The 27168-nt window shown below is 39.7% G+C and overlaps 2 protein-coding genes across 27 annotated transcripts in view; one reads left to right on the top strand and one right to left on the bottom strand.

The window, feature by feature from the left end:
- Positions 1-15489, bottom strand: part of FGL1 (fibrinogen like 1) — a 49985-nt gene extending 34496 nt beyond the window's left edge. Inside the window, exon 1 of the mRNA XM_061177344.1 lies at positions 15349-15489. The gene's annotated coding sequence lies outside the window, so the exon portion shown is untranslated. The remainder of the gene's footprint in view (positions 1-15348) is intronic.
- A 1847-nt stretch (positions 15490-17336) lies between these two features.
- The window catches only part of PCM1 (pericentriolar material 1), a 94039-nt gene continuing 84207 nt past the window's right edge, over positions 17337-27168 (top strand). For 23 of the 26 annotated variants that reach the window (XM_061177506.1, XM_061177513.1, XM_061177508.1 and 20 more), the window contains exons 1-2: positions 24051-24421; positions 26000-26067. The gene's annotated coding sequence lies outside the window, so the exon portion shown is untranslated. Of the gene's footprint in view, positions 17661-24050; positions 24422-25996; positions 26068-27168 lie in introns of those variants that run through there. The other 3 variants (XM_061177490.1, XM_061177489.1, XM_061177491.1) reach the window with 3 other exon arrangements.

Below are 27168 nucleotides of genomic sequence, written 5' to 3'. Positions count from 1 at the left end.
TGTGCCAGAACCTGAACTTCTTGGGAGGAATGTTAGTACTGTAGTCCATGGATGCATTGTCAGAGCATCAGGAAAGGTCAGATTTGTGACCTTGCACAATTGTACCAAAGCTATGAAATGAGAATGAGACCTCAGCTCACTGGCTGACAGAAGCATGAGAAAACAACGAGACAAGACGAGCAGGTGGGATCCAGTGTTTGAGGAGATGGACCAGAAACAGAACGGTTGGGATGCATACTGTAAGGCATGGCTGCTTTTTTTGTTTCTTTCTTTCTTTCTTTTTTAAAAATTGAAGTATAGTTGCTGTACAATATTATATGTTATAGGTGTACAATATAGTGATTCACAATTTTTAAAGGTCATATACCAGTTACAATTATAAAATATGTGCCATAGTCCCCATGTTGTACAGTATATCCTTATAGCTTATTTTATACTTAATAGTTTGTACCTCTTACTCCCCTACCCAATATTGCCCCACCCTCTTCCCTCTCCTCACTGGTAACCACTAGTTTGTTCTCTACATCTGTGAGTCTGCTTCTTTTTTGTTATATCACTAGTTTGTTGTATTTTTTAGACTCTACGTATAAGTGATATCAGACAGTATTTGTCTTTCTCTGTCTGATTTATTACACTTAGCATACAGGGCTCAGCTTCTCCAAGGGGCTTCACTGAGCAGCACAGTGAGCTCATGAGGCTTACATCTTAACTTAGCTTGTCTAGAAGTTGGATTTTACACATTTACCCTAAGTGATTATTTTCTGGAGAACGCACTCATACTCAACAGTTTCTCAAGGGATATATAAAACAGAAAAGTGAACTTACTAATTTAGGAAAAGAGAATTGCTTGGTAAGATAACCTGTTTAGGAATTTGCATAGAGGACTTCCTCATGGTGGACAAAATTGCCCCAGAGCAAATCAAGCAAAAGGAATTTTGATGAACAAAGAACATGAATAAAGAGCATTGGACTTAGAGGCTTTTTTTTTTCTTCAAAGTAAAGTAATTAGATAAACTTTTCTTCTCTGACCCGAGAATATTTCCATTGGATAACAGGTACAGTTGCACCAAGATCAGGTCACTCTGGCTCCCAGACAAGATTAGATGAGCATCGACAAATTTTTTCCTTCTCCTTTTGGAAGACCATATTCAGAGAAGCTTCTCAACTAATACATCAGTTATAACACAGTTGTCATCCAAACCCTCTGGACTCTGTATTGTGTCTGCCCCTTACCTGATACCTGACCCAGTCCCAGGAGGAAGGTTGAATTCCAGGTCTCCCCAAATCCAGTCCGCTCCTGCCTGCAGCAGTGAACATGTCTGTTCTCAGCCCCATCATGAACTAGACAACTGATCTTATATCCTTTAGTGTATTCTACCAGCAAACATTTCTGATGGTTATATTTTCCAACCTTGACTCCCAATGAAGGGGGAGACACCTTTTATGGGACTTACAAAATCCTGTGCTCTGAATACAGTGATCACATTTTAAACTTAAAAATGTGACTTTTATCAAAATATTTAGGATGGAACATATTTTAAATATCAAGGAAAGAGGTTAACAAGACTAGTCTTCATTTCAGGCAACTAACAGAGCTTCCTCAGGTGGAGGTTATGAAACTCCTAAATATATAAACTTCCTAAAATGTTGGTTCAGATATCATCTCATATGGAGTCCTGAAAGGATATAAAACATTCTCATGTAGCACAAGTCTGAGAAATTACTATGGAAAAGCATTTTAAAATTAGTAAGACTAAACCAATTTCACTAGTGAGTCACCCTACCCATTCCTATTGTCTATGTAACTAGTAAAAGTTTAAATTAATAGATGCTCAATAAACGGGTCCTGAATTAATTAATCCATGTCATGTCAATATGAATGGTATGGTCAAGGGAATAAAAGCGTTTTACTGAAGACTGAGAGAACTGCATTAATTTCCAAGCTCTGTCATGGCTCATTATATGCTCCTGAGCAAGTCATTGTTCCTCTCTGAACCTGTCTTCTCATCTGTGAAAAAAGCTATTGGATCTAATGGTCCCTACAATCCACTCCCACTTTTAAATTCTTCTTTTTTGCTTATTTATTATTATCTACAAGAAACCTTCCTAGAACATATTATGAAAGAGGATTAAAGTTTTATATCAAAGTTAGGAAAGTTCATGGATAACTAGGCAATGCTGATAAGTATGTGTAACGGATGAGTAAACTAGGTTGGAACTGAGACTTGGGTAGAGAGTCCTGTGGAATTAGGGATCCCCTTCATAGCTCCTCTGGGGCTCAAAACAGATAATCACAAAGCTGCTGTAATTATCCAGTTGGAAAACCTATATTATTACCTAAAAGATCTAGTTGCTTTGCTCTGTTCCTGGCCAACTCCTAGAGTTCTGGGACCATGGTGGTCTTGAAATGCTGCTGTTACCACCAGGCAGATTTCAAAATGTAAGTGGTGGTTGTAGGAAAAGGCCACTTTCTCCTTCCTTAACCTAATCTAGACTCGGACACAAGCCCCTTCCCTGAAACCCCAACAAAAGCATTTGATAGGCTGTGATGTTTGCAAAACTTCTGAAACATTGGGGATAATGGAAAGAAATTACAATGCAGAGAAGGAAAATGTAAACAGGAATATTAGCTATGACTATTCTCTTCTCCATAGAGGTCCCCCATGGGCCATCTATCCCCTTATTAATGGACCCAAACTACTGACATGTTGAAGGAATTACATAACCTCCCATGCAGAGAATGTCCTTGGTCATATCCTACTCTTAATTCCTCTCTTGCTTTATAAGAAGGGAAAAAATTTCTATATCCCCAGCCAATAAAGTACTAACCACTACTGATTCTTTACCTACAATTAAGACAACAATTTATAGATTATGCAGAAAAATTTTGGTTTTTTCCCCACAAAGTTTCCATTTCAGAATATAATCTGTGCTATATTTTGCATAATAAAAGCTCATTAAAGTATCACCCACCGAGAAAAAGAAAAGTTTTCTCCAAAGATAAATATGGTTCTGCTCCTAGCTAAACAAAAAAATTGTCACCAAAATCTTCTTGTTAAATATGGTGGATTGACCACACATTTTAATATGTGCTTCCTCCCCAAATCCCTTTAAAATGACAGCAAAGAAATAAAAAGGCATAAACCTACAATGTCAAAGCAAACAGGAATGATATGTGAAGAGATAAGAGGTTACAACAACTTATTGGAAGAGATTTTAGAGGAACCACAAAATTCAAGAGTGACTGTCAAGGCTGAAAATAAGGGGGTTGGTAAAATAATATAAAAAGTGTAGTTGGACTCTATAGCCTCTTCCCCAGCCCATGTAACTCCTACCCTCTTTATTCATATACTACCTACCACTTGCCTATTTTTTATTCCTAAAAGAATCTGATCTGGAACTTATTTTCATTTGGGGATAGCAGGAATGTTGAAAGGTAGGAGCCACAAACAGAGAAGTTAAAATAAAGCATGTATAGAAAAAGTACAACCAGGCACCTCTTTCAAACAAGATTGCTGTCAGGCAGGCTTGTATTTCCTGGCAGGAGACAGGGTTCTTCTCGGGAGAAATGGAATGGCCCCACAGGAAAAAAAATTAAGGATACTAAAATATAATGCTCCCTCCACAGACATGCCAGCTCACCACTTAACCATATATTGAATCTCACCAGTCCACAAACTCTACCCATGAACATTAAGCTAGCTTTCCGTTAGCTTTGTTGGTGCCTCACATAGAGATAACCAAGGATCACCAGACATTTGAAGAATGTCTCCAATAAGAAAAACAGAGATAAAAACAAGGGAAGAAAAAAATAAAAACGGAACCCAGGGAATACAGAATACTGGGGGCCAGGCAGTGTTCTAGATGCTGGGGAAATTGTAATGAACAAAACAGACAAAAGTCTCTGCCCTCATAGAGCTTACATTCTAGCAGAAAGGGGGAAGTAAACATTAAACGAAATAAATAAATAGATTTGTTAGAAAGTGATGTCTGCCATATACTGTGAAGAAAAATAAGTCAGTGGAGAGGCTTAGTGAGTGGCTGGGGGAAAGAGAGGCAAATTTAGATAGAGTGGGCCAGGGAAGGCTTTACTGAGATGACATTTGAGCAAAGACTTGAAGGAGATAAGAAAGTAAATCATGGGGCTATCTGGGGACAGAGGGAGGAAGGAAGCAGTCCAGGCAGGGAGACTAGGTAGTGCAAAGGCTATGAGGCCGAAGTGTGTCTGAATGTCTGAGGAATAGCTAGGAAGCAAGCAGTCGATGTGTTCAGAGAGATAACAGAGATCAGATTATAGACAGACTACTAGTCTGTTGAAAGGAATTTGACTTTTACTTTGAGTGATGGGCAAGCCACTGAGGTATTTTTGAACCAAGAAATAATATGATGTGACCTACATTTAAAAGAAAAGACATATTTGGGGGTCACAAGAGTGGAGGTAGAGAGACCAGTAAGAGACTAGAGGAATACTCCAGGCAAGAAATGATGGCAGGTCAGAACAGGATGCTAATAGTGGAGATGAAGAGGAATGGATATAATTTGAAAGTAGACGAATGATTTCCTGACAGATTGAATGTGAGTTGTGAGAGAAAAAAAGAAGTCAAAGATGACTTCAAAGTTTTTGGTCTTAGCAACCTGAAAGATGGACATGTCAATAAGCTGAGGTGGGGAAGAATGAAAGAATAACAATTTGGAGCAAGGAGGAGAGATCAAGAACTCTATTTTGGAAACGGTAAGTTTGAGATGACTGTTGAACATGCAAGGAAAATGTCAAGAAGGCACTTGGATTACAGAGTCTACAGTTAGGGGAAAATATATATTTTAAAGTCAGTACCATAAAGAATGGTATTTAAAGTTATAAGATGAATGAGGACAGCAAGGATGTAGTACAGATTCAGAAGGGAATAGGTAAAAATACCGAGCCCTGGGGTAATCCAATGTTAAGAAGCTGGGGAGATGAGGCACAAAGAGCAAAGAATAGCAGAAAGGAGTTGTCAGTGGGGTAGGAGGAAAACCAGGAATGAGCGACGTCCTAGGAACCAGGTGAGAAGATGCTTCAAGGAGAAGGGAGTCATTCATGTGTCTAGCAGATAAAGTAACAGGAGGACTGAGAACTGATCCTTGGATGAAGAAACATGAAGGTCCTTGGAGACTGTGACAAGGTCAGTTTCAGTGGAATGGTGGGGTGAAAGCCTGGTCAGAGTGAGTTTAAGAGAGAATGGGAGGGGATAAATTGGACATAGCTAAAAAGAAGTACAACTGCTGTAATGGGAAGTAAAGAAAAGGTTTTGTTTTATTTTTTAAGATGGGAGATGTCTGAAGAAGAAAACTCCTTCCAAACTATATTTAGTATTATCAGAAATGTAAGAAACAATAATGGAATGCTGTTATCTTTATTTAAAAAGGAACAATTAGCACAAAGCAGAAAAAGCTCAAAGAAATTAAATGAAATAGTCAAAATTAAACAAACTTCACTGAGTGGATTAGAATATATATTCAAGGAAACCTCCCAGAAAGTAGAATAAAAATACAAGGGTAGTAAAAACAAAAATAAACAAATGGGACCTAATGAAACTTCAAAGCTTTTGCACAGCAAAGGAAACCATAAACAAGACGAAAAGACAACCCTCAGAATGGGAGAAAATATTTGCAAATGAATCAACGGACAAAGGATTAATCTCCAAAATATATAAACAGCTCATTCAGCTCAATATTAAAGAAACAAACACCCCAATCCAAAAATGGGCAGAAGACCTAAATAGACATTTCTCCAAAGAAGACATACAGATGGCCACGAAGCACATGAAAAGCTGCTCAACATCACTAATTATTAGAGAAATGCAAATCAAAACTACAATGAGGTATCACCTCACACCAGTTAGAATGGGCATCATCAGGAAATCTACAAACAACAAATGCTGGAGAGGGTGTGGAGAAAAGGGAACCCTCTTGCACTGTTGGTGGGAATGTAAATTGATACAGCCACTATGGAGAACAATATGGAGGTTCCTTAAAAAACTAAAAATAGAATTACCATATGACCCAGCAATCCCACTACTGGGCATATACCCAGAGAAAACCGTAATTCAAAAAGACACATGCACCCCAATGTTCATTGCAGCACTATTTACAATAGCGAGGTCATGGAAGCAACCTAAATGCCCATCAACAGACGAATGGATAAAGAAGATGTGGTACATATATACAATGGAATATTACTCAGTCATAAAAAGGAACGAAATTGAGTCATTTGTTGAGACGTGGATGGATCTAGAGACTGTCATACAGAGTGAAGTAAGTCAGAAAGAGAAAAACAAATATCGTATATTAACGCAGGTATGTGGAACCTAGAAAAATGGTACAGATGAGCCGGTTTGCAGGGCAGAAGTTGAGACACAGATGTAGAGAACAGACATATGGACACCAAGGGGGGAAAACTTCGGTGGGGTGGGGATGGTGGTGTGCTGAATTGGGCGATTGGGATTGACATGTATACACTGATGTGTATAAAATTGATGACTAATAAGAACCTGCAGTATAAACAAACAAACAAACAAATAAATACAAGGGTAGTAAAATAGGAGAGAAAAGATAAGAAAATTAGAGGTATAATTTTAGGAAGTCAAGCATGTACCTAACAGAACTTTCAAAGAGGAGACAGAACAAAATGGAGAGTGAATTATCAAAGAAACAATAGAAAAATAATTCCCAGAACCGAAGGAGTTGAAGTTGAGTTTATTTAGTGTCCAGCACAACGACTTTTAAAATCAAGACAAAAAACACCCACCCCTTGGGCAAATCATGATAAAATTTTGAATAACAGTGTTAGTGAAAAGTTGCAAAAAGCTTTCAGAAGTGAAATCACATAAAAAGTACTGAGACTCAGAATGGCATCATGCTTCTCCACAGAAAGAATGCCTTAAAAATTCTGACGGAATTTATATTTTCCAAATCAGGACTCTACACTGCCAAGCTAGCAAACAAGTGTGAAGTGTGAATAAAGCCATTTCAGACGTGCAAGAACTAAAAAAACAAAAACGAAAACAGCAAACAAACAAAAACCTGCCTTAACATAGCCTTTCTGAGAAAGAGTCTGACAATATGATCTAGAAAAATAAGGGCGAATGAAGATCGATACATCAGAAGACAAGGAAAAGGAACAAAGAAAAAGGGTTCATTTCCCAGAAATCCCTTTCCCTTGCCAGAGTTGGGATTCTTGTGGGAGATTTGGAGGGCAGAAATGAAGCGGCAGGCTTTGTAGCTCTCACATGCTGTTGCCTATCTGTTGGCTCATCTCACTGGCATAAGATCTCTGCCAGGCCTGCAGCTGCCCCGCCTCCCCTGGATCTTCCTTCAGCACATGACAAAGGGTTCAGCTTCTACAGGACAGCCTCAACACCCAGGTCAGAGGCAACAAGAACTGACACAGCTTGCAGTCTGTCCTCATGGGCTCCAGCTCCTGCTTCCCATACAGCCATCTACTCTTTTCACTCACCTACCCTGCATCCTTCGAACTCCTCCGGCATCTTATGTTAAGAAAAGGGCCTTTGAGAGACCCACAATAGCCTAAGGTCATTCCTTATATATCCTAGAGGCTCTGCTTCTCTGATTGAACTCTGTTATATACAGGATCCCAAACAGGAAAACCGAATGCCAGAGAAGGAATTTTTCAAATGCACTGTTGTTTCCTGGAGGACTCACTGGCCCTCTTGGCCGGCTACATGAAGCACGTAAAAAGTAATCTTAATAGACATTGGACAGATCTCCCAAAATGTATAGCTTCAGGTCCCACAAAACCTGTATCCTCCCCTGCTTACCAGTTAAGATAAAATGAAATGCTTATTTACTACTCTTCTTTTCAGAGGTTTCTTGCCTATCTGAAATTTTTTCTCTCCGGTATCTAACCAACTCTAAATTAGTTGCCTAACAGGGCAAAGTGCAAAAGATGTTTTCTTATTCAATTTATTTTCCCTGTAAAGAATAAAAAGAGCTCTGGGCAAGGAATGTTTGTTTTTCTTTCGACATGTATGCAAGGACTTCAGAATTGCATATATTTTATGCTTCTGAAGAATAACATCTTTCTTATTAAAGAAGAATCTCCCCATAAGATCACGTCATTAAAAAAAAAACAATTGCAACCAAATAAATATTAAATTCTAATAGAAAACAGATTTTTTACACTAAATACATGAAGAAGAAATTCAGCTATATTGTTTAAAAATATGTGGAGAAAAAAGAAAACAAGAGCTCATGTTAAGTAAAACCACATTTTAAAATATGCCTTTAGACCCAAGGAAGATGGGCGGTAACACAAGCGTCTGCTTTCACTCTACTCCCCAGTATGACTTCTCTGCTTTCTTTGATAAATTTGCTATACATCTTTTTCATTCAGGTACCTAAATCCAATTTCTACGTGTGCTTTTTTCCTCCAGTTTTTAGATTCTTAAAATATTATCTCCTCTTAAAACATCATCCAACTATTTGGAAAACACATGATGATTCATACTTTTATGACCACAACTAAAAGTAATATTCCCAGAGTTGTTAGCTATCCTGACAGAATTTCTGGACACTAGCAGAAAATTTAAAAACATGTTATTGACAGAAGTGTATTTGTACATTTGAATTTAAAATTTGTCCTTGGGACTTCCCTGGTGGCGCAGTGGTTAAGAATCTGTCTGCCAATGCAGGGGACATGGGTTCGATCCCTGGTCCGGGAAGATCCCACATGCCGCGGAGCAACTAAGCCCGTGCGCCACAACTACTGAGCCTGCGCTCTAGAGCCCGTGAGCCACAACTACTGAGCCCACGTGCTGCAACTACTGAAGCCCACACGCCTAGAACCCGTGCTCCGCAACAAGAGAAGCCACAGCAGTAAGAACCCCACACACCGCAACAAAGTGTAGCCCCTGCTGGCTGCAACTAGAGAAAGCCTGCACACAGCAACAAAGACCCAGTGCAGCCAAAAATCAATCAATAAATAAAATTTAAAAAATAAAATTTGTCCTTATTTTTCATTCAGCTTTTAATATTTTTTATTTCTTAGAAAAAAATAAGACATCCTAAATATAATGCTCTAAGATAGTTCATTTAATTTTTTTGGTCGCACAGCTTGCGGGATCTTAGTTCCCAGACCGGGGATCGAACCCGTGCCGCCTGCAGTCGAAGCAAGTCCTAACCACTGGACCCCCAGGAAATTCTGAGATATAGTTTCTTACTTTCACTTCAAAATAACTACATAATGCTGAGAAAAAAAGTTTTATTGTGCACAATTACACACACATTCTGATTCATTGTTTGATTAGCCCGCATAAGTTTCATTACAATGAATTTATTTTTCTGCATGTGCATTTGAGACCAGAAGCTGGAGTATTAAACCTTTAAAATTTACATTTAAAAATTTTACATTTGCACGTGGATGACTTTACCAATAACTGGGACTACCTCAAAAACAAAGGATAGATGTCCACACATGTGCATGACCAAGAGTACACACCAAAGTGATTCTCTAAGATTGAAGTGTTTTCCCGTTTCCTCCTTAGAAATATTGAGGGAAAATTCTAGAACTTTTAGATTAGACTTTTTGTCCCTACCTCTAGCAATCAAAGATTATGAAATATTAAAACCTAATCTCAGAGTAATCCACTTTTTGTTTTTGCTTATAGGCTAAAGAAATAAATTTATCCAGTCATCTTGAGCAAAAATAAATAAATAAAATAAACAATTGAATTTATTACAGGGATACTAAGGTAAGTAACAGAATCAATAACAGACTGCCACAAAAAACCTGAGGAAGGCAGAACATGCACTGCTCCAAAATGCTCAGCAAGAGGAGTTCTTGGATCTGTTCTGTAGTGTGCACCCTTAAAACGATTTAATTTCAGTGGAAGTTTAGCCCCTGTGTCTTTCCATACAAATTCCACATCCCTGGGAGAGAGAATCCAATTAGCCTAGTCACTTATATATCAGCGTACACCTAGACATATAGCACCCACACATCGGGGCTATACGCCTGCTCTCTTGTCCACAGATGATAGATTCAGGGGTAGAGATTCTTACCAAACATGACTACTGGGGGAACTTCTGTAAATAAAGAAGGCTCCCAGTATGTACCATTTTCCTACTAGCCAATCAGGAAATTTAAAGAATGAAGAAAGGGGGATCCATCCAGTTTACTAGAATATCTTCTGGTTCAATAAAGATGCCTGGCAAGCCTAATATCTCATCTCCCGCGACGACTATTTTCACCAATGACTCAACCACATTACGTGTGCTCTTTCGTTATTGCTGCCATATATATATATATATATATAAATAAACATATATATATATGGTTGATATGTGTGTATGTATATATGTATATATATGTGTGTGTGTGTGTGTGTGTGTGTGTGTGTATTCCAGTCCTCTTTTCCTTTATTTGTCTATTCCAATATTCCAATAATCCCTCTGTACCCTCTATGAATGAAATAAGCCTTCCCTGGCCACCTGCCCTTCCCCTAAGCCCATCCATCTAGGCTAGATGTTTTCCTATGTGTTTACTCTCTTATATCACACATCACTATATTGTGTACTGGAGTTTCTCTCGTCATTAAAGAGAGATCAGGGACTTTTTTCTTGCTTCCATATCCATAGCACCTAGCATATACGTACCATACAATAGAGGCTCAAAAATATTTATTGTTCATGGAACAATAAAATTCCTTATCTGTGATAACATATAATAAAAGATTCAAACTGGGTAACATATCAAATTGGCATCTTACATGAAGTATTACTTACTATCAGGCCTAATACACAGAAGTCATGTAATAAATTCTAGTTTCCTATTGTCTTGAAACAAGATTAGGACTGTTGAATTTGATCTATAGAGAGTGAGGCAGCAATGATACTCACACAAATAATTAATGGTTTCATATATATTGCTAATTTAGACAGGGAAGGAAGAAAGTGATTTTTAATAATCTAGAATTATTTGTGAGATGGGGAAGAGGTGAATCTGGAGACAATACCGTGCTCCTAAAATCATTTTCTAACATTGCCAAACTCACTCACTCTTGTAGCAGAATGAGAACTTTACATCGCAGTAAAGAAAAGTAACAGAAACTTCTGCTTTAATCTATAATGTAAGTGCTTGTAGCAGAACAAAATTGCTACCAAGAAAAACTTGAAAAGTTAGGTAAAATGAAAAAGACTATCTGTATGAAAGCATCAGGGAGTTACTAAGGCAGCCAGGATTGGAGGAGCCAGATTGTAGAGAAGAAAGCTGCCCACAGTCATAATATGATAAATGTAAACTATTCTTGCTTTTTTTTTTTTTAAAGCATAAACTATTGATCAAAGCAAAAAATACACACAGGTACACACAGGAAAAATACACAAATCATTAGCATATAGTTCAATGAATTTTCTCAAACTACTTTTTCTGTAGTGTGGACATTCTGGTGATTGATTTTTTCTGTTTTTGTATACCTGAAAGTATTTTTGCCTTAGTTTCTGCATACAGCATTCTGGTTACTCCACTGTTTTCTCACGTGCATCATTTCCAGCAAGAAATCTGCTAGCATCCTTGTTCCTCTGTAGGTAACACTTTTTTTTCTCTTGCTGATTTTAAAGGAACTAAGTCTGTCCATTCAGATTATATTCTCCAGGAAGCTAAGTCTGTCCATTCATATTATATTCTCCAGGAAGCTAACTCCGAGATAAAGTTTTGTTCTCGGGATGTTTATGAGGGAGTGGCCTGTGATCCACCCCTGTGGAAGGGAGCAGGTTTGGGCAAAGGGAGAACCTATGCAGAGTTTTGAGCTAATATGGCCCATCAGAGGTATCCTGCTCTGGCCAAAATGGCTGGACCTTACTCCCAGCTTGATGGGACATTACATGTGGGCTGCCCAGGGAGGGGAGAGACCTTGGCCAGAGGTGGCTCTCTATAACTGAGGGAACTCCTAAAGGGGCTGATGGCACACCAAGCAACAGGGCAACATATTCTCCCTTGAAGGGCGGATCTGGAGGTGGTGCATCACCATTTCCTTACATCTGTGGATACAATCACAGGCATTATTCATTCACTTGGTGGAGGAGAGCAGAGTCTAGATACCCAAGAGAGTGTCTATTGTTGTATCTTTTTGGTGACACAGAAAGACTGTTAGATGCCTTTAAAAAAAATTGTGATAAAATATACATAGCCTAAGATTGACCATTTTAACCATTTTAACTGTATAATTCAGTGGCATTAAGTACATTCACATTGTGGTGCAACCATCACCACCAACCATCTCCAGAATTTTTCATCTTCCCAAACTGAAACGCTATACACATTAAGCAATAACTTCTGTTATTTCCTTCCCCCAAACAACGGCAACCACACTCTAATCTCTGTCTCTATGAATTTGACTACACTAGGTACCTCAAATGAAAACAATCATTCACTCTATGTCCTTTTTTGTCTGGCTTATTTTACTTAGCACAATATCTTCAAGATTCATCCATGCCGTAGCATGTGTCAGAATGTCCTTCCTTTTTAAGAATGAATAATATTGCATTGTATGTATATAACGCATTTTGTTTATTCATCTGTTGATGGATATTTGGCTTGTTTCCACCCCTTGGCTATTGTTAATAATGCTATTATGAACATTGGTATACAATATGTCACATTCCTTTTAATCGCTCTCCATGACTACTAAAGGATAAAAGAAAACAAGAGGCCAATATATGAGCTCTGAATTTCAATTGGTGAGATTCAGAGTCAGATTTTGAGTATTTGATCATGCAAACTACATGAGGATTAAAAGCAGGTTTGCAAAACAGGTAAGTGTCTTTAAAAGGATTGTTCAGCTTTCAACAGTATAAAAGGCCACACACACAAAAAAAATCTGAACAATCTCATGTTCTCTCCGCCCCAGCCAAACTGGATATATGCCATTTCCCAAATACAAGTTGTGCTTTCTGTTTCTGTGCCTTTGCCCATGCTGTTCATTAAGTCTGCAGAAATCTTTTCTCAAAGGATCTGTGATAGCCAACTCTGACCTGTAGTTCAGAACAGAGAAAATGTCAATAATTATTTTCCTATTCTGAGGCAATTTCATTTAGCATCTTTTTATTCCACTGCTAACACCTATTTAGATTTATTCCCATTTTTTTCAGTTTGTCCTTTAAATATTACATTATACATATTATAGCCAAAGAATATTATGCATTCTAGATCATAAGATCCTTATGGTTATTCACTTGGTCAATGACCAGGTCTGTGTCATCCATAGTCAACAGGCAGCCCTCGACAACAGCCCTGTCTGGTTAACTGATGAGATTTGCAGTTGACATGTTATTCTTTTGCCTCCCAGCTTCTATTCCTCCTCTCTAATAGCATCTCTATTTCTGTCTGGGGCTTCTCCGTAACTTTTGGGGAAAATAATTCTGCACTTCCACCGCAGGAGCCAAAGGGCAGTGGGCTGAAGGAGTGAGATGCTTTCTCCAGCATCTGCACATTTAAGAAGAGACACAAGGAGGTCATGCAGCCTAGAAGAGCAGAGGCAGCAGCATGCTGGCCAGATGGTACAGGCTATGACACAGGTGCTCTGCCCCTTGCTTTCTGCTTCTTGGCTTTCCAGAGCTCCCTTAATTCCTGTTCATCCTGAAGCCTGATGGTCCCAGATGACTTTTGATTCTGTGAATCCCACATTCTCCAGTAAATTTCAATAAATTCACTTTTGCCCAAATTAGTGTCAGAAACCAACCAGGAACTGTGATACATTACTATCCTCTTGCCCCTACTCATCTCTCAAATTCCTGTCCTGCTCTGGCCTGTATCTTTTTTTAAATGCATATATATATATATATATATATATATATATAAATGATACATATATATGATGACATTTGTAGATGAAAATGTAGATGTAACTTTAGACACAGATGAACAATATCTATCTATCTACCTATCATCTCAAAAAATGAAGGATCAGATTCATAAACAATGGAACTGAAGGACAATAACACAAGTTGGCAGTTAGCTTTTACTGCTTTTACACATTTCTCTTTAGAAGATCCTTATCCTAGGCTACTCATCAGAAGATACAGTACTACTGGCATGGACAAAGACAAAGAAGCAAAAAGCATAACTTGTATTTGGGCCATGCCATGTACCCAGTGTGCAAAAAGGTTAATAAAAGTGACAAAGTATGATTTGGCTGGAAAAACCCAAGACGTGGAATTAGAAAGCCTGGGATAATGTTCTAACTCAAAATCTATTTAAATTGGGGTCCCCCAAAGCAAAGCCTGAGACAAAGATTTGGATGCAAGTAGTTTACTTGGGGGGTGATTCCAGGAATCATAAGTGAGGGAGTAGTGAGATGGAACAGGGAGGAAAGCCAATAAAGGGTGCCTAGTGAGTGGGTTACAGCCCTAGGCAAATGGGGCACAAACCTGCTGGACCAGGACTTCCCTGGTGGTGCAGTGGTTAAGAATCCACCTGCCAATGCAGGGACACGGGTTCGAGTCCTGGTCTGGGAAGATCCCACATGCCACGGAGCAACTAAGCCCGTGTGCCACAACTACTGAGCCTGTGCCCCAGAGTCCACGAGCCACAATTACTGAGCCCACGTGCCACAACTAATGAAGCCCACGCGCCTAGAGCCCATGCTCTGCAACAAGAGAAGCCACCGCAATGAGAAGCCCGCGCACCACAACGGAGAGTAGCCCCCCGCTCTCCGCAACTAGAGAAAGCCTGCGCACAGCAACAAAGACCCAATGCAGCCAAAAACAGATAAGTAAAATAAATACATTTATTAAAAAAAAAAAACCTGCTGGACCCTCTGAGAGACCCACATCAGAATTTGCCGTCATGTGGCAAGAAACCTGGGGTATATATCTAGTAACTCCAGCCCCTCATTGCTTGAGGGTTGCTTCTGTAGGTACTGGCTCCTCTTGTTTTAGTCTATTCCTTCTACTTATGCTCTGAATCCCAGCCCCTCCTTTCTTCTCTAGAACTGTACTCTTTTAATTATCTTTCCCCGTCATACTTTTAACATCACCCTCTCTACCCATAGTCTTGTCCCCCTTTCATCCTAGAGACAAGCTCAATTCTTTTAAACTCTAGAAAATTAAAATCTCCCTTCTTCCTGCCTCTAGCTACCCTCTAATTGTTCTCTCTCCCTTCCAACCACTCTTTGTAAAAAGGGCAATCTACACTCGCTGACTCCACGGTCTCACTTCCCATTAACCCCTCAACCAAAGCCAATGACTTCTGATCCCTTCACTTCGCTGCAGCTGCTCACAATTAGGTCACAAGTCTCCTCAGAGCAGTTTCTTACTGATTTCTCAGAATGCTCCTTCTTCTTCAAAACTTACTCTTCAGTGGGCTTTCCTAAAACACCTCCCTCTTAGTTCTCTGGGTGTCCTCCAAGTGCTTCATCTTTTCTTAATAGAGTATTCTTCCTCTGCTGGTCCACTGAATGTTAGTGTGTACCAACTCCCAAATATCTAAGGCCAGCTTTCACTTCTCTCTGTAACTCTGTGTTTGGCCAACAGTCAACTCATTATAGTCTCTTCCTCTTCCTTTCCCCTGGAGGAAAAGGCTTGCCTTTGGGAGAACACAATGAGTTGGTAAAACCCCTATTTATTCACTCAGTTCAAAATCTTGGCATTATCAGGCATCATTCCTCTCCCTCATCCTTCATTTCCTTAGTCAATAAATCCTATTGAATCTACTTCCTAAATACCAAACTTCCTTCATCAGCCCCATTGTCACAATCTCATTGCCACTGCAATCTTAATTTGTGTCCTCAACACCTTAGCATAATCTATTGGTACCTCCTCTTTGATCAATCTACTTCCCATTTCTTTCCCATGGTGAATATCTCCTACACAGTTAAAAAAAAAAAGGTATCTGTGTAAAAACAAATGTCATCACATCACTCCTCTGTTTAATAAGGCACAAGTAGCCCTCCATAATCAACAAGATAAGATAAAATCCAGTTTCTTTCCTGTGGTGATCTAACCTTGGTGTCAGTATCCACTGGTAGTCAAGTAGTCCCCACGGTTAAAGCCACTGTGACTCAGCCAAAGTGGTGTACTGTGAATGCTTTGAAACCTCTGCTAAAATGTGATGCAGGAATGGATCTTGAAAACTTGGAGGCCCAAGTCAGTATCAGCACAGAGCCTTCTTTGTAAGCATAATAAATGTAAACATTTATATATCACTTACTGTGAGCCAGTACTCTCTGAACATTTTCTGTGTATTAATTCATTTAATGCTCATAACAGCCCTTTGAGATATGCATTCTTATTTTTACTCCCATTTTGTCAGTGAGGCAACAGAGATGTAAAAAGAGCAAGTAACTTGCTGAAGGTCACGTATGCCAGGGTTTGACTTGAAATAGTCTGGCCTCAGAAGCATGTTCTCATCCACTTGCTGTAGTGCTTTACTAGCTTTACATGAAGGTAGTGGGGTCGCCCAGCCTTAGAACATCATTATAGCCTGTGCAGGGATCTATGCTAAACAGAGGCAAAAAGCCTGAGTCAGTGATAGCTCAGGGCAACCTAAACCTGGAGCATAACATAAGGAGAATCCTTGTCTCCACATCTTCCCAGTGCCCCACACTCCATGAAAAGCTTCTAAGAGACCAGAAGTGGAATCATTGCTGCAGAGGATAATGATGGCCTCAGATCATATGGGAATGTTTTCAAAACTGATAAGATGAGGGCAGTGGGACAAAGAACAAAAAGCGGGACCCATCTTGAAAATTAGGCAGTCTACCCTTCTCTCTCCACTATGTGTTTGGACTAAAGACTGGCTCCTAAGAACTGAGTTAAGCATCCCCCATTCCATTCTTGAATATTAAGGGAGGGGATGTCAGGGAAATGGAGGGAAATGTTTCTTGTTACAATATCTGCTAATCAGGATAGTTAAGAGTCATATGCAATTAATTTTAGCATTCAGAGAAGACATAACTTTCTTAGAACTTCATGCTGAGGAAATGGGTCACACTAACTCATGTAGCAGAGGAAGAACCTTGTTTATTTTAATAGTAGGTCTAGCTGGGACAGGCTAGAAGCAAGACCAAGGGAAAAACACTGTTCTGATAACAAATAATTAATGAGGAATTTGGAGTTTCCATGGATAACCCAGGAGGAAGAGGGTGAAAAGGCAGGAGTGAGTGAGATAAGAATGGGCAGCAGAATGTGAAGAATCCATCAAGACGACAGAAAGTTGGCAAGAGGCAGCCAGTGAGAAATTCCAGGCTATGGCCAAAGATCTTTAAAGAACAGGGGTGTCGAATATTCACTTTTAAGATGTTTGCTGCAGCATGAAGTCCTCTTTCTCCTCACCCCCTTGCACTGTTAACACCAAATCTTCAGTGAAAAGCTACCACAGAGAGGTGCCTTGTGTCCATGGTATTTTGAGAAAATAAAGGGTAAGAGGCCACGTTCTGCCTTGGGAATGATGTGGGATGAAGAAAAAGAACAGCCAAAAGAGGCTAGACTTGAGAGAAATCAAGAAATCAGCAAAAGCAAAAAATAACAGAAAAACATTAGCTCCAAGGATCCTAGAAGATGTCGGCAAACGAGATCAGATTTCCCGCTGTCCTCGCGACGGAGATGTGGTTATCCCAGCAACTTCGGGGGCTTGGGAACATTCAGGTAGCTGACATTTGAACTATGTAAGTAAAGTGGGTATATTTCTTATGCCACAAACTTACACGTGAAAGATAAATGTGACTCTTGTTTTTCTAAATGGATTTCAAGACTATGTTCTCTGGGCTTGAAGAAACCTAATCTCTCTTGCATTGACTGCTGGGGCTTGTGGTAGGCGAGGTCTGCGCTGTGCCACGAGAACCCTCTATTCCTGCCACAGATACTGGCCCCTCTTAGTTCTCCTCAGTCATCAGTCCACACAGGCTGCTGCTAAACCTTCCTCCTCTTCCTTTTCAGAGATGCAAGGGAAAGCATCAAATTCTTTTGATTTCCCATCAAGTCTTCCTCTTTTCACAAATTGTAAGGGGTGGAAACTGTTCTGATTTTAATCTTTTTTTCTTATGTCCGAAATTTTTATCTTTTGTTTCTGGTATGAATGCCTGGGACCATCCTTCATGGAGGCAATGCATGCCTACAACTAGTCTGAATGGGGGAAAAGAAAATATATCAGAAAATGGAACAAGCTAATACCTACAAATATTGTTCAGTTGCATTTGCTTGATATTCTCCTTTTCTTAATTAGTTCAAAAGATTCCTTGTATAATGACCATCCTGCAAAGTAGTAAAACTGCATATTTTTCCGTTGCTAATTTCTCCTTTGATCTATCATTAATTATCTAAAAACTTTAAATGTTCAGTACTCTCTATCAGGGGTCAGCACACTATGGCCCCTGGGTTAAATTGGGCCCACTGCCTATTTTAATATTTTCAAATGGCTGAAAAAAATTAGAAGAGGATTAATATTTTGTGAAGTGAAAATTATACAAAATTTAAATTTCAGCATCCAAAAATAATGTTATATTGGAACACAGCCATGCTCATTCATTACCTGTTGTCTGGCTGCTTGCACTCTACAATCGTTGAGTAGTGGGACCGTATGGCCCACAGTACCTAATATATTTAATATCTGGCCTTTTACAGGAAAAGTTTATCAACCCCTGCTCTACACCATTCTGCTGCACCTATTGTCAGGGTTTTATTTTTTTCCTTCTCTAGATTAGATTGTCTATCCATTCAATATCCCCCAGTTTTTAACTCTGGAAATTTAGTCTTCTTTTGGTAAAGAAAGAACATTCTAACCTCTTTTACCTGGTTAATTTGAGTTCACACATGTTTTGTCAGTTCTCCCTGACCTTAGAATCTTTCTTATGGAAGGAGAAATGCAGTGTGGAAAGCCTTTTTATGGTAAAAGGGCAAAAATCATAGCATATACAGCTGTACTTCACTATATAATGCAGTGAATTTAATATGGCTCAATGTAACGCCAATCATGTTGGATATTCCTTCATTAGCCCACCCTTATTTTCATGCATATACCAAATCTAGACCTGCAGATCTCCTTATTTATGTGAGAAAAGACCCTTTTCTGACCCAGAGTTCATCTTTTGTAGTTACTCCAGATTACTCCTTTAGAATCATGGCAATTGTTCTTGTTTCATATAATTTTAGTTTCAATAACAGGGTTTTTAAAGTAAAAGCTGAAAATTACTTTTCGTACCTTTCTAATATTTTTCATATGAATTAGGGAACAAAATATCAGTCTATATTTCTGTAATTTTGGAACCCTCCCACCTAATTACCGGATTTCTCTAATTACTAACAACCTACATCTAGTTATATTTAAGACTTTCTATTGTAGGGGTGGTGGGAAGCTAGGAAAAAAGATATAGATTATTTTCTTTCCAGTTTTTTATTGTTACTCATGACACCTTTTTTAAAACCCTTCAACTTGATTTCTTCCTGGGAAGCAAGCATTGCACATAGGACGGCACTACTGCAGCTCTGATCAGGTTTACAATGAATAGAGAAGGTGGGGTAAAAACACACAGACCCTCAAGAATGTACACAAGGAAAATATAGGAAGAAGTGTATAGTAATTACAACTCTATAGTTGGAAAGCCATGTAAAGACTGATGACCTGCAGACAGAAATAGAGACACAGATGTAGAGAACAAACCTATGGACACCAAGGGGGGAAAGTGGTGGTGGGATGAACTGGGAGATTGGGATTGACATGTACACACTAATATGTATAAAATGGATAACTAATAGGAACCTGCTGTATAAAAAAATACATAAGATAAAATTCAAAAATTAAAAAAAAAATTGATGACCTGCAAATATGTATGGAATTGTCAGAATCACAAGGGTTGCATTTATCGAAAGAGTGATTTTTGAATGAAAAGGACCATAAATTGGTTATGAAGGAAAGAGCAGTTCAGACTGGTGTAAACATTAATATTGTATGTTGAGAGCAGCAATTAGGTATTTTGGAATCTAGTAATAAAGAGTCTGAACTAGGCAGTAATGAGAGATGTCATAGTAATTAGATATGCGGAAATGGAAGAAGGTAAGAAGAGCCTTGAAACATTACTTATGCATGAGGATTTGATATAACTAGTTGATATAATTACCTAGTAATTAATTGATTTAATTATATGTTCAGGTTTTTGAGCAAAAGAGGTACATAAGAAAAATCATAATTAACACGGTTTTCTCTGCAAAGACTAGACAGTGTTTCTCAACTGGGCGTGATTCTGCCCTTAAGCCACGCCACCCACCCCACCCTGACTCCGGGGTTACTGGGCAATGTCAGGAGACAGTTTTGATTGTCATCACCGGGGAGGCAGCGGGCTACAGGCTGCAAGAGGCCAGGGCTCCTGCAGCACACAGCATAGCCCCCATCACAAAGAATCATCCAGCCCTACAGGTCAACCACGTCAAGATTGACAAACTCTGGGCCAAATTAAGGCAGAGCAGTGAAGTGCTCAAATTTAGCCGAAAGGTATAAGAACTAGGCCAGAGGTCTCCAACTAGTTCCCTGGGTGACATGATCAATCTCTTTGTTCATCAAGTTACCCACAAGCTAAGATAAAGAGTAAAGATAAAATCAGTTATATTCAGTTGTAGGATTATTCAAAATTTAATTTTACATTCTGCTCTTAACAGACTGTGTTTCTACCCATCAACATGGATGAATCTCAGAAACATAATGAGGAATCAAAAAGCACATCAAGCAAGAATATAATCAGTATGATACCATTTATATGAAGTACGAAAACAAGCAAAACTAAAAAAATATACTACTTAGGGATATATACATATAGTTACACAAGGAAAATGAAGGAATTATAACACTGATATCATTCGAGATAGTATTTATGACTGCAAAGAAGGGGAATGAGTTTGGTGGAAAGCAGAGGGGTCCTTAAATATACTGATTATATTCTATGTTTTAGGTTAGGAAGTGGATTCTTGAGTGTTTCTTTTCTTATTGTACTTTATAATTTATATAAATGTCATACATTTTCTTGAGTGTATCAAAAATCACATAATAAAAACAATCTTAAATTCAGTTATAACAGTATAGCGGTCACTGAAGGTTTTACTTTTAAGTTCTATCACCACCTACAGGTTAAAACTAGGTACTGCAGAAAACCGTCTCAAAGACCAAATTAATGAACATCAAAATAAATGAACTCTACAAGGCATCTGGGATATAAAGAAACATAAAAGGCAGGGTTTCTGTTCTAGCCATGATTAAAATCTATCTGTGGATAAAGAACGTACAGAACTCATTAAAGAGATAAATAATATATCACAAAATGTTATATTTTAAGTGCCCTCTGGTCAATGTCATACTAAATATCAAATAACAGAAACAAATATTTTACCCAGCAATGACAGCTGATTTAATTTACCATCAGATTCCAACTCCTCCACTTGATTCATTCTGCTACCACCTTAGGCCAGGCCTTAATTACTTCATGCCAGTTACCACCTGTTCTTTGTCTTTCCCTTCTCTGCTCTCCCTAGCCTGTTCTAAACATTGCCACTAGATTAAGTCTTAAAACAACTACTTCCTTATATCATTGCCTCTTCCAAACCCTCAACTAGTTTCACACTATCTGTTGAACAAAGCCCAAACATTTCAGATCAACATTTAAGATTTTTTACAGTTTGGCCCCAACCTGTTCATGGATCTCGCTTTCTTCTCCTGCTTCCCCACCTCCACATGAATCCTCTATTTGACCCAGTCTGTTTTCTGCATTATTCACTGCTTATTCTGGATGTATTATCTGTGTTACAGGTGTGCTCCTTCTTTCCAGTAAATGGAAAACATCATTCTTCCATTTCGGCCTCCTCACCCACCTTTAATACATGTGTTTAAGTTTTACTTAAATGTGGAAAACTGAGATGTAGTTTCAACCTGTATCTCTTAAAGGCTACTTATGTTCCCCATTTACATTTCCACCAGACTGTTGCCCCTAATTTCATCCTACATAGAAATCCTGGAGCTATCATCATCTTTGAGGCAATATAATACAATATACTTAATATAATGTACTCTTTCTCTGCATTCCTAAAGCACTTACTGTCTGTACCATTTATTTGCCATATTCATACACTACTGATGCTAAACTGGTTCATTTGCATAGTTTGTTTTTCTAAATTAGATGTGAAGGTTTTAGAAATCCAGGATAATTTCATCATTTGGGGGGGGTCCTCTGTCCCCTGCTAAGATCAATAATGCCCATATTTAGTTTGAGGACCCCATTTTAATGTAAAAATTTCTCAGACTTCTCCCACCACCTAACAGACCAATAATAGCACTGGCATTGTTTAGGGTTCACAAATTAAAAGAACATAATGACCATATGATTTCAGTAGTGCTTTTGAATCCATTTGAATTGTTTCAATGACAATAGCTTCTACATATTTAAAAATAATACTATATATGTATAAAACAAAACGGTGATGATGGTGATGATGATGATTATGGCTTACCATGTGCCAGTATTTTTTCCCATGCATTTTCTTAATCAAAAAATTCCTTCGAGGAGTCAGTAGACCTCAGTTTACACCTGGGCTCTCCCACTTGGAGCTGTCAGAACTTTGGCAATTTATTTCACCTCATTAGTAAATTGGAACTGATGCAGAACCAGTATCTTCAGGATAGTTGTGAGAATTAAGAAAACCACAAGAGATGAAATGCTTAATCCTGTGCCTAATACAGAATAAACACTACTTTAAAAAAAAAGATCTTTCTAAGGTAGGCAATATTATTAGCTCCTCCCCCTCATTTCATAGGTGGGGCAACTGAGGCTCAGAAAGGTTAAGTAACTTGCCCAAAATCTTAGAGCTAGTGTGTGGTGGAATTACAATGAGGCCTAGGGCACACTGGACTACAGTAAACACCTAATCCATTAGCTGCTCCGTGCTGGGAGTTCCCACAGCACTTTGTTTTCTTATAAAACAGTGTTTATTTACATCACACCCTATTTCTTCATCATTCATTAAAATATGAGCTCTTAATGGGCAGGGACTATGTTTTTGTTACCTAAGTAATCAGCACGGTTAGACGCACAGAAAAGTACTTAAAAAATGCAGGACAAAGTGTCAAAGATCATTGCACTGAAGCTGAACCTGGATTCAGTTGCAAATTACAGTAGCCAGAAGGGCTTGATTTATCTGAATTATGTATTGAGATGCAGTTCTATTAATTGGTTTTGTGAACAAATTCCATTGGTGACTGAGAACAATTTGCTGTTGGAACTCAGATACCCATTCTTCATTCCTCCTACCCTTATTTTGCTTAAAACAAAGTTATCCCACAATTACAAACTGTTGAAAAATAAAGAAAAACTGACCAGTGTTTAAAACTTTCAGGTAGCCACACTGAAGGCCTTAATTGTCACTTTACCGCGTTCTGGGAGTTTGTTTTAAGAGAGAACCTGTTGATATACTAAACAGGGCTGCTGCTGAGAAAAGAGAGTAAAGAAAAAGGGACTTAAGAGACTATAGTTTTAGAGAACATTTTTCGATATTAAATTTTGATTAAAATCATCTGGATCTTCTAAGGAAACTAGGGCGTTAATCCAAGGTGGAGTTAATTACTAACACTGATGATTCTCCCACTGACCAGCTGTACGACGTTTGGCCAATTAACTCGCGTGGGTTTATCTCCTCAGGTGTAAAATTAAGCCCAGATTGTAAAGGTCCTTTTGCTTCCACCCCTTCGTGACCGGGATGTGGGTGGAGAGCGACCCCAGTCTGCGGCCTTTTCTCCTCCTTCCAGCACTCTCCGGAGCTGGCACCTCCCCCCACCCCACTCCACAGAAAACCAGAACGCGTCTCCGCTCTTTTTCCCGCTGCCCAAGAGGGCTCCATCCACTTCCGCACAGGCCTCGACCTCCTCGCTGGAGGAGCCGGAAGCGCACAGCATGCTGGGATTTGTAGTCATTTCCCTCGTGGCGAACGTGCGGCCGCGTATAACCCGAGAGCGAGTTGGCATTCTGGGATATGTAGTTCCTGGTGGTTCGTTTGCGTAATCGGCACCCGGCTCCGGAGCCAGAGGTGACACCGCAGACTGCCGCCGGTCACATGACTCCAGTCTAGAGCGCCGATCGCACTGCGTCTCCCGCCCAGGCGAATTTCGCCCCCGCGCGGCCGTTGCCGAGGAGACGGCGCATGTCTCCCGGCGCGTTGCCCCCTCTGCAGTCCCCCCGCCCCTCTTCTCCCACCACAATGAGAGTCTAAGATGGCGGTGGCTGCGGCCGTTGGAGCCGAGTAGCTGATGTAGAAAAGGCGGCCATTGGGCCCTAAGCAGCCAGGAAACTTGGGGACTCTCCCTGCTGCGGTCTCTAAGGGAGGCCCGCCGCCGGTGGCGGTTCGTGGGGGCTGGTCGCTACTCCGCTGTTGGCGGGAGCGGCTGCTTCGTTTACAGGTAATGCTTGAGCGTCCCCAGCCCTTGGCAACCGAGGGCAGCGCGGCGTAGGGGCGGGAGAGCAACGGCCCTGGGACACTTGACTCCGTAGGGCCTGGTCTCGGGCCCACGCCTCTGTCTGGGCTCCTGGGGTTTTTTTGCTGCTTGCTTCCCGTCCCCTGGGCAGGCATTCCGTCCCCTCCGCCGGACCGACCGACGCGACCTCGGGGTGAGCCTCAAGGGACGCATCTTGGCGACCGCAGAACCCCCCTTCTTGCCTCCCCGCCCCTCTCTCTTTTTGGCCCTGGGGAGGAGGCCGCCCTGCGACTCGGGAGCTCCAGGAATGTCCCTTGCGAGTGGAGGAAGCGGAGGGGGGGTTACGGTTTGGTTGCCAGGGGCAGGGGGTTTAGTTTTCCATAGTAAGGGGCTTTAGTGGCCGAAGTCTTCGTCACTGCGCCTCTCCCACCCTACCCCCCAAATTCTCTTCTGGTGAGGCTTTCGAGGTCCAGAATTTGGGGTGGAGAAGGGCCGGTGAGGAGCGACGCGACTTCGGGGTTGGGCTGTGGGCAGCGGGACTTCAGCTGTCTCGGGTGTTCTTAGAGCGGAAGGGCCGCGGGAGGCGTTCCTGGCTTTGGGGTTTCTACTTGCGAGGGGAATGTTCATTTCAGAGCTCTTCCCTCGCCTCTGCCGTTGCGCCCCTTCGCCATTCCTTACTGCTGGTCCAGTTTGGATGGGCCCAGGGTGGGGAGAAACTAAATGCCAAACGGGATTCGGGGAACATCGCTTGCTTTGCAGAAACGGGGGTTTGGGGATTACGTAGTAGGCCCCGCTAGGGAGGCGGGTCGCCCAAACTTTTCATCCCGCGGCTCACTCCTCAAGAGCTCGCCCTATCTGAAAAAAGAAAAAAATTTTTTGACCGATTGGAGACTGTGTCGTGTGCTCTACGGGTGACGGATCGTGTCTTGACGCTGGAAGAAGCGGGCTTTCTGGGCGCCCCTTTCACCCCCGCCCCATCGCTGCTTTCCAGACTCCGCCTTCTGGTATTCTCTGGTTTCTGGAGTGGGTGTTGTCAAGCTTCGTGCACCTGCTCCTTTCTTTCCCTATCACCTTCCCAGTTAGAGCCGCTGGAAACCATTATAATTCTGAGTTTTTGGACTGAAAGTAAACCTTGTGTTTATGTAGTTACAGGGTTATTTTTTAATGAAGTAGCCAGCTTTTAAATAAACTTTTTCCTCATCAATGGGTCTGCAAAGTTCTGGAAGTTTTGAGTGACAGGAAGTTAATGACTTGATCAATCTGAAGAGTAAACTTGGGCATGGATTTTTTACATGATGATTACATTATATTCCAAAGTAGGTATTAAGGTATCACACTGTTGTTTGGTAGGATCTTACAAGGTTGGAGGATTTAAACCTGTGTACCACATTGTTTTCCTAAAAGATGAAAGTAAGGTGATTTTAAAATAGTGATAAATTGGATTTTTCCTTTTCTGTTGATTTTCTGAACATACTTTAGGTTATAAATATAGTCAGTATTTGTTATTCTGTACTTCATAGTGTAATTTACTGAAATGATTTTTTTTTTTTAAATCATAAGCAGACAACAGCTTTGAAGTGTGAAACAGGAAAGGAGCTGTTTCTGAGCTGCAAAAACTAGTTTCTAAACAGGTAATTTGACATCATTATATATGTTATTGGCCTTTGTATTATAGTGGAAGAAGACATTATGATGCAGACTGTTATAAAATACCAGTGCATGTAGTAAACAAACGGTCTAGGTTTGCTGCCCTGTTTGCTCTGCTTTTGGCATGCCACTTTGGTCTGCCTTCATACTTTTGTTTGAAAAGAGCCATGTCATTCCTAATTATTAAATACTAGAATAGTTTATGCAATACCTTTTTAAATGTCTTTGTCTTCACAGAATTTCTTCTTCAACCCATTTCAGTTTGAATGTGTCCTGTAACAACTATTTGGATAGTCTCTTGTTCTGAATTCATTTAATCTTAAGTCATCTTGTACAACTTTTCTATTAATTGACTGTTTTTATTTTTTATTCACAAACTTATCTACTTTTTGAGCTTATTATATATACTATTGATTGAAGTTGTTTTGTTTTGTTTTTAGCTGTCTAAAATTACTTTAAACATTAGTTTGTATGCACAGTGCATTGTCAAATGCTGGTTATGTAAAGATATTCTCTGACCAGAAGAAAAAAGTCAATGTAAGTTCATTGAGGGAAAGTTAAGTAATTGTTTGCCAAGGACCGTTCAGAAATTAAATGACCAAAGGATGAGGATTAGAAGAAAATTTGTTAGAAGCATTTCAGCAATAATTACTCTTTTTAAAAAAATCTCAGAAAATTTAATTCTATTGTTAAAATTTTAAGACAGCCCATTTTCAAAATATGTTTACTATATCCTTGCTTTCTAGGAAAGCAGACAAATCTTCAGCTCCCTTATGAAATAGGCTATCATGAGAAAATATAGATTGGCCGTTGATTTATATCTTAATTATAATTCTTGGTATTTTTTTCTTTTAATTGAAAGAGTATAACAGAATAAAACAAGAAAAGTGGAACTTGGGAAAAGTCAAATGTGAGTTTGTGGATTAGAGTTCTTAACACTGGAGGGTGTAATAGGCATTTGGTAAAATAAAAACAGGTATAAAATCAGTCATAAAATAATTTTCCTTTTAACACATTAGAGAAGATGGATAAAATAGAATAAAAATACAGAGCTCTTGAGTTAAACTCATTTTAAAAGACCTTCA

This window comes from Eubalaena glacialis, chromosome 20 (genome assembly GCF_028564815.1).
Source record: "Eubalaena glacialis isolate mEubGla1 chromosome 20, mEubGla1.1.hap2.+ XY, whole genome shotgun sequence".
NCBI lineage: Eukaryota > Metazoa > Chordata > Mammalia > Artiodactyla > Balaenidae > Eubalaena > Eubalaena glacialis.
This window is presented reverse-complemented; position numbering and strand designations above follow the sequence as displayed.